Source organism: Eurosta solidaginis, chromosome X (genome assembly GCF_040869045.1).
Source record: "Eurosta solidaginis isolate ZX-2024a chromosome X, ASM4086904v1, whole genome shotgun sequence".
Taxonomy (NCBI): Eukaryota; Metazoa; Arthropoda; class Insecta; order Diptera; family Tephritidae; genus Eurosta; species Eurosta solidaginis.
In genome coordinates this window covers 125,969,787-125,979,017 of record NC_090324.1, presented here as the reverse complement: position 1 = coordinate 125,979,017, position 9,231 = coordinate 125,969,787, and positions in this window count along the sequence as shown.

Below are 9,231 nucleotides of genomic sequence, written 5' to 3'. Positions count from 1 at the left end.
AGAGTAATCTTTAAAAATATTTTTTCGAGCATCACTAGTGTCACCTCTGGTGTTCCTCAGGGCAGCCATCTTGGCCCGAGCCTGTTTTGCTATTTATAAACGATATCTCTACAATTATAAAATATTCTAAAATCTATATGTGAGCAAATGTCAAGTTCTTCTTCTTATGATTTGCTTGCAACAAAATTTGGGAGTTGGCTACTTTTCCATTTCAGATGGCGCCAGTGTCGCTCAATCTACCGTTCTCCATAAAAATACGTGCAATCTACTCATAATGCATAAGCTTGTGTTAAACTCATCTATATGAAAAACTGCTTATGTGACAGAGCTATTACGCGTCGATTGAAGAACGTTCTTTACTTGAGACGGATTTAAATTGCTTAGCTGCTTGGTCCAATATGAACCACATGCCGCTTAATCTTCAGAAATTTAAATTTATGTGTTTTTCGCGTAGGAGTTTACAACCACCTTCTTACACAATTAACAACCAAACCTTGAAAGTGTTAATGTTTTTGTAGACTTGGGAGTAAAAATGAACTGCAAACTTAGCTTCAACGCTCATAAAAGTGTCACTGTCAATAGAGCTAAAGGTTTCTTAGCATTTGTGAAAAGATGGTCAAAAGAGTTTAGCGACCCCCACGTTACGAATACATAGATCGATATTAGAGTATTTCTCAATAGTCTGGAATCCGCGTTTTCAAGTCCATACTAACAGGCTCGAATCAATACAAAAACAGTTTTTACTATTTGCCTTAAGGAATTTTTAATGGGATTCTTCATTTAATGTTTCACCTTACACTATGTTAATTATTTAATTGAATCTGCCTTACCACTGGTGGGGGGCAGAAAAAATTTCGCTGAATAAAGAGATCAACTGCTTTGAGAGTTTATAAGACTGCTACTTTATTAAAATATTTACAGTAGTTTATATACAAAATCTTAAAACTATGTTTCTATTCTAAATGTATGTGTTTGTGTGAGGGCACCGATTCCACTGGATCACAAATTCCAATTTTTTTTTCTGCACCAGAGACGCCATTATGAAATTCCTATGTAAAATCACCGCCTGATTTCGAAAATTAAGATATTTTTAATTCTATGGTAACGTTTTTTAGATATTTATGAATAACGGTTTTTTCCAAAAAAAAAAAAAAATTGGGTCCATTTAATCATATATATCTCAAGAACGAATTAAGCAAATCCAAAACGGTTTGAAGCCTTTAAAAGGCAATAAAATTTTCTATAAACTGTGCATACAACACTTTTTGCTAAGCTCTGCAGATTCAAAGATAACGAACAATAATTATGGATTTTTTCCATTTTGGGAATATTTACATGAATGCTTATAAGTTTTGTATTGGTCCATAGATTTTCTTGAATGAAAGCTTATTTTTTATTATACCTACACTGAGTTTTAATGATAGCTGTGTTAACAAATGTCTACCACACTGTTTATTTAGTTATGGAATTTATATATTTATGTTAGAAGGTATTATATGTGTGTAAGTATGTGAGTAGATATATGTGTAAGTATGTATTTATGTATATCAACATGTTCTAATGTATTTATATTTGAACACACTAATCGATTAAAACTTATCAATCTTCCAATTCTAGCTAGTCGTAGAGAAATGCTTGGCGTAATATTTATGACAAAACTACTGAATGGATCGATTTCAAGTCCATTTCTTCTGAATAAAGTGAACTTTAGTTTTCCCTGTCGCACTACGAGACACTACAAACTTCACCTTTTAAAACAATGTAGAACGAATTTCGAACCTAACGAACCTTTCCGGTGTTTGTGCCAAGATTATGACTCTCACTCAAACACATTTGATATGTCGGACTCCCTTTTTTCTATATAAAAAGACTGTCCTCATCTCTCTTAATCGTCAATGCCTGTATATGTTTGTTTCTGTATTCTATTGATTTAAGTTTTACCCCCAGCTGATGATATTTCTTGTGTAGCTGAGCAATTTAAATCTCGACGCTTGACAAACCACTGCCCATCAATGACTCGGCCCAAAACAAAAAAAATTAACAAAAAAACAAAAAATTCATAAATATGTAATAAAATTAATAAATAACAAGTAAGGACGGGACTGTCTTCGGCTTTGCCGAAGACTTCTTACCTTTCATGAATGGGGCTGAACAATAATCTTATCCCGTTCGTAATCTCCAAATAATCGGATGTATAAGATAAGAAATATACAGTGAACATATGTACATACCTAAACGATTTTTAAGATAAATATAAAATAAAAAATGGCAACAAACCCGCTTATCTGAACTATCGGTTTTATGGGATATATATGTGGTTATGTTAAAACACTAATTTTCTGTTCTAAGTTCACTTCTTTATTCATCTTCACTACAATTTTATAATTTAGTTTAGTCATTGCGAAATACGGTGGAATGTAAACAATACAAATGTCAAAATTTACAGTGTTGAATAACTATTACGAAAGTTGCTATTATACGTGTGTTGGAGAACGTAATTTTGCAGATATGCTTACGTAGCAGTATTAAATGATTTAAAACGTAGGCTGATACGCCACATTACCCCCCTCTTAGGAACCAGGTAGGGTTGCGGTGAAAGCAGGTTTAAGTCTGTCGAGCGATACCTTTGTTTCGTTGTTATTAAATTGTATAACGTAGTATTTGGAAGTTCGCCTTAACACATTGTACGGGGCTGTGAGCGATGACCGTACAGAGTCATCTCTAACAAATACTTGCGCACAAGACTTCAATTCTGGATGAACGAAAACTTTAGGAGATGCATGCCAGGATGTGTCAACTGGGCGAATGTCTTGCATAGCTCGTCTAAAATCAATTATGAAATCATGTTCATCGGTCGACGGTTTGTTGTCGATAAAAAATTCCGCCGGTAGGCGAAGATTCGTGCCATAAACTAGTTCCGAAGTTGTTGCCATTAAGTCGTCTTTAAACGCGGATCGAAGACCAAGTAATATTAACGGTAAATGCTTTGTCCACTGGTCAGCACCATGAGAGGATGGCAGATTTTAGAGTGCGGTGCCATCGTTCCACCATGTTATTGGCTTGTGAGTGATAGGACGTCGTTCGCAAATGGCTAACTCCTAAGCGCTGAAGAAGTTGTCGAAAAAGTGCACACTCAAATTGCCGACCACGATCGGTGGTAATTGACGTAGGAACTCCGAAACGAGATATCCACTCTCTTACTAAGGCGGTGGCCACAGACGGTGCGGTAATATCGGGGAGTGGAATCGCGTCTGGCCACCTTGTGAAGCGATCAATTATTGTAACGCAGTACCGATTTCCATCCGAAAGCGGAAACGGCCCAACAATGTCGATATGAAGGTGAGCAAATCTTTCGTTGGGTATGGCTCGTCGTTGCAGCTGCGTTCTATTGTGCCGAAAGACTTTATTTCGTTGACAATCTATGCAACTTCGAGCGAATTCCCTGCTATCTCGTTGTATTGACGGCCAAACGAATATTTCTGTCATAAGCCGGGCTGTAGCTCTTATTCCGGGATGTGCGAGACCGTGTATCGATTGCAGAACACTGGAGCGAAATTTTTTGGTGATGAACGGTCGTACTTTCCCAGTTGAACAGTCACAGTAGATTTTATGTTCACTAGAGGGAACAGAAAGCAAAGCAAATTTAAGTGAGTTAGCAGTGTTACCTTTCAAGAGTGATTGGAACTCTGAATCGGTTTTTTGATCTGCAGCTAGTTTCTTGTAATCTATCGGCTGGTGTGTAGTCGACTCAATACGAGACATAAAATCTGCTACTGCGTTATTTTCACCTTTTGGTCTGTTTGAGTTTACTCAGATGACGTTTGGTCTGAGGAACGCAGCTCAAACGTTCCAGCGTCTAATAAATGAGGTGCTTCGTGGACTTGATTTCGTTTTTACATACTTCGATGATATTTGCGTTGCGTCAACGTCAGTAGCAGAACATCGAGACCATCTACGGCAAGTGTTTACGCGCTTAAAAAACAACAACCTTACTATAAACGTTACGAAATCAGGATTTGGAGTAGCGGAACTAGAGTTTCTCGGCCACTCTCTTACGAAAGATGGTATAAAACCTCTCAAGAGTCGGGTGGATGCTTTAGTGAACTTTAAACTTCCAACAGTGGCGAAAGAGTTAAAGCGTTTTTTAGCTACTTTAAATTTTTATCGACGCTTTTTGCCTCACGCACTCAAATCGCAGGCACCTCTTTTCGATATGATACCGACAAACAAACGCAACGATTTAACGCATCTCGTGTGGTCTGACGATACCGTGCGCTGCTTTGAGTCCTGTAAAAGAGAGTTTGCTGATGCTGCTATGCTCGAACATCCACTTCCGATCGCCGAGCTATCACTTCGGGTCGACGCATCTAACTTAGCTGCTGGTGCAGTACTCAATCAAGTCGTAAACGAAAAGATCCAACCGCTTGGTTTTCGGTCGCCGAGTGGCATGTCTTTTAGGACGCGTTGCAGGCGGCGTTGTTGACTTTCAGTGTAGTGATCGATGATTTTTTGCTTCATGTAAGTAAATTTATCCGTAAACGGAGCTGCATAAATTAGCTGCTTAAATTCCAGAAGTTTTTTTGGTGGTAAGCTCGCAAGTACTAGGTGAAATTTTCGTAGATCACTCTGCACGAGCGAGGCTTGAAACCAAAATTCTAATGCGTAAAAGTATGCCTCGATGTTTTCTTCACTCAACACGGGTAGTGGAATTCGAGGAGCACCATTGTGGTTGTCCAAAATACTAAAATTTTGGCCCTCCGTGATCGTACTGCTATCGTTTAGAGGCATTTCTCTTAAAATTTTTCTACAAAAAACCGCGTGTTAAAAATGTTCGGGGTCACCACTGTGGTTATGTTAAAACACGACTTTTCTGTTCTAAGTTCACTTCTTTATTCATCTTCACTACAATTTTATAATTTAGTTTAGTCATTGCGAAATACGGTGGAATGTAAACAATACAAATGTCAAAATTTACAGTGTTGAATAACTATTACGAAAGTTCTATTATACGTGTGTTGGAGAACGTAATTTTGCAGATATGCTTACGTAGCAGGATTAAATGATTTAAAACGTAGGCTGATACGCCACATATATTATATATAGCTCCGATCAAAATGATTTTTACAGGAAATCTTCTATGATATATTAGAATATATATCACCAAATTTCCCGTTTTTATATTAAAAACTAAGGGAGAAATGACCAAAAATCTTTCTATCTGAACGATCGGTTGTATGGGATAGGTATATACTATATACATAAAGTTCCGATCAAAGTGATTTTTTCAGGAAATCTTCTATGATGTATTAGAATGAATATCACCAAGTTTAACGTTTTTATATTGGAAATTAAGGGAGAAAGGCTAAAAATCTTTCTATCTGAACGATCGGTTGTATGGGATATATATTATATATAGCTCCGATCGGAATGATTTTTTTATGAAATCTTCTATGATATATTAGAATAAATATCACCATGTTTAACGCTTTTATATTGGAAATTAAGGGAGAAATTGCCAAAAAATTTTCTAACTGAACGATCCGTTGTATGGGATATATACTATATATAGCTCCCATCAAAGTGATTTTTTCAGAAAATCTTCTATGATATATTGAAATATATATCACCGAGTTTCACGTTTATACTTTCTAAATAAAGGGAGAAATGGCCAACAATCTTTCTATCTGAACGGTCGGTTGTGTGGGATATAACTATATATAGCTCCGATCAAATTGATTTTTTCAGGATATCTTCTATGATATATTAGAATATATATCACCGAGTTTCACGTTTATACTTTCTAAATTGTCTTATCTGAACGATCGGTTGTATGGGAGATATATGTTATAGTGGTCCGAACCTACCGGGTCGGACAAATGTCTAATATAATACAAAAATACATCCTTGTGCCAAATTACATTGAGATATCTCAAAATTTGAGGGACTAGTTTGCGTTCAAACAGACAGACGAACGCACAGACGGACGGACGGACATGGCTATATCAACTCAGTTCGTCGCCCTGATCAATTCGGTATACTTAATGGTGAGTATATCTTCTATATTTCTCAACGTTACAAACATCGGACCAAAGTTAATATACCATTTCATGTTCATGAAAGGTATAAAAAAAAATAATGAACAGGATTAGCCTGGTGTCATTGGGCCACTTGAGGGCAGTGCGCTGCCACAACGTTCCATTTTTATTATTAGTATTATTATTATTGCCTTGAGACTTTCGTGAAAAGTCGTCCATTTTTGGAGGACGCCAGTCAGTTCCTTCCATCCATAGTTGCTGCAGTAGAGTTTTTGCTGTGATAGCCATTCTTCCGGGTCGAAAAGTTTCGCTACCGCCGACAGAATTTGCCTTTTCGTCCGCGAATTATTCGACGAGCTGGGATCGTAGGAGTACGTGAAGGAGTCTGTAAAGGCATTCCATCTTATTCCAAGCGTTTTTGTGTAGCTGGAGTCGTGGAATTTGAGGAAATCTATGTCTAAAAGATCTGTGGCATATCACACCTTCGAGTAGTTTTGGGTGGTTTTCCGTTATTTTCCTGAGAGGAAAACCTGGCGATTTGAGCGCTTCGATGACTTGGGTCATAGAATTCCAATATATAGTTCCAATAAAGTTTATTAATAAATTTGTACAGGTGAGACTATTGTCTCTTAACGTACATCAACATTCGGATCTTATACAATATTTCGAATTTCAAAATTTTTTTTTAATATATATTATGTTAAATAAGTAGTTTATTAAAACTAATCGTAGAATTAAATCTTAACACTATCAACTACTCTATGCTGGTCTGCCGAGAGGGGAGGGGGAATGGGGGGATCCCCCGGGCCCGAGGTTTCTGAGGGGCCCGTGATTTAGATGTACTAAGACATTTTTTTTTAATTCAGGAGAGTCTTTAGTTGTTCCATGTGCAAATTTTAAGCCGGATTTCAAAAGCAACGAATATTGATAATGATTTTTTGTCTGGACCTACGAACAGTGACAATAAAAACATCAAACAAAAATGTATGTTTACATGGATCCGGAATCGTAAAGTTTCGTAGTGACACTGATGAAGGTTCATCTTCAAAAAGTTTTCCAACAATACCACCTCCTGTATCAAAGTCCAGATTATTTAAACGACTTCGATATCGGAACCGTGAATAGTGAGTTTTTGCGATCTGAAGAAGTCAACGAAATAATTCGTCGAGGTCATCAAAAGTGTCCTTTTATTTTTCCACATGATCGTCATTACGACGCATTTTCTACCTCGTTGTTAAACAGAATCTTGCCAAATGGAGAGAAAGGGGAGCGTGATTGGTTGGTGTGCAGTGCCAGTAGCAACACTTTTTATTGCCTACCATGTCGTCTGTTAAGCACCAATACTTTAAATCGACCTGGCTGATATTCGAAATTTCAGGTGTGGAAGAAGCTATACGATAAATTGCCAGCACACGAAAATACTCAAGATCAAATTAAATGTTATATTCAATGGCGATCTTTACAAAATCGAATTCAAAAGGAGGCTACAATTGACACACTTATCAATGAACAGCTAATCACTGAACCTCAACAGTGGAAAGAAATTTATATAGAGTTTTGGACACTATTTTATTTTTGGTTGAAAGAGGCCTAGCTTTCAGAGGTGAAAGTATATATCTTGGTGAACGAAACAATGGAAATTTTTTAGGCATTTTAGAACTCATAAGCCATTATGATCCGATGCTTAGAGATCATTTGGAGAAAGTTAGGATATCACAACAGCAGCATAAACGTTTACAAGTTCACTATCTTTCCCCAGACATTCAGAACGAGTTTATAGAAATTTGTGCAAAACACATGAGGGAAACTATATTAGATAAAGGCAAGAAAGCCAAGTATTTTGCTATTATTGTTGATGATACGCCTGATGCTAGTCACGTTTAGCAGACTACGTGCATTTTGCGCTACCCCATTTCAATGCGAAAGCAACAAATTTTAAAATTTAAGAACGGTTTTTTGCTTTCGTGGATTGTAACCAAAAAACTGGTAAGGAAATCGAGGATTTAGTTTGCCATACTCTAAGGAAACATGAAATCTCATTAAAAGATTGTCATGCACGGTGCAGGGTACGGATAACCGTGCATACATGAATGGAGCTTACAACGGAGCACAACGTCATATTCTCGCCAAAAACTCGAATGTTGATTACTCTCCTTGTGCAACCCACAGTCTCAATTTATGTGGTGTTAATGCTGCAGAATGTTGTGCGGCTGCAATTACTTTCTTCGGAGTTGTACAAAAATGTTTTACTATTTTCAGCAGCAGTCCACAACGATGGGACATCCTCAAAAAAAATGTACCGAGCTCTCTTCACAGTCTTTCAGACACTAGGTGGTCGGCTAGAATTAAGGCATCCAGACTATTCGGCAAACCATGTTCCAGGATTAACACAAGCACTAAACGCATTACTTAAGCTAAATATGACTGTACAAGCATACGGAGATGTTACCGGCATTCTCAAGTACATCAACAAGTTCGAATGTATCTTGCTGTTCTCAATTTGGTTCAAAATACTGACAACCATTAATGAAAGAAACGTCGTACTCCATCCAAGCTAGAGATGCCACCATAGATTTTGAGGTCCGGCATCTAGATGCCTTATTAGCTGATTTGAAGTTGATCAGGAACCAATGGGAAACAATTTTAAACGAATGCAAAACAGTTGCTATTCAATTGAACATCTCGCCAAAATTTCCGGACAACCGAAAGAGAAAAAGACGTCTTGAAGATAATGGAAATGAAACGATTACGGATGATCCAGTGTCTGATTTTAAAAACAATACATTCTTGGTGATCGTTGATTCGGTAATCACTGGCATTACCGAACGATTTGCAACTATGAGAAATTTGAACGAGACGTTTTCTTTTTTGTGGCAATTTGAAGACATGGAGAAATTACGATTCGGGTGAGCGCAGCAAAATTGGTCGAAAATTACAAGTCGGACGTTTCTCAAAGCTTAGAATGCGAAATAATTCACTTGAAATACATTTACGAAGGAAATTTTGATAAAGGTCTGTCACCATTGGCATTGCTAAATTCCATCTATGTTCAAAATCTGTATACAATTTTCCCCAACATTTGTGTTGTTTTACGTATCTTTTGCACTATACCTGTCACTTTAGCTAGTGCAGAAAGTTCTTTCAGCCTTCTTTCAAGAATCAAAAACTTTCATAGATCGTGTTCATCTCAAGAGCG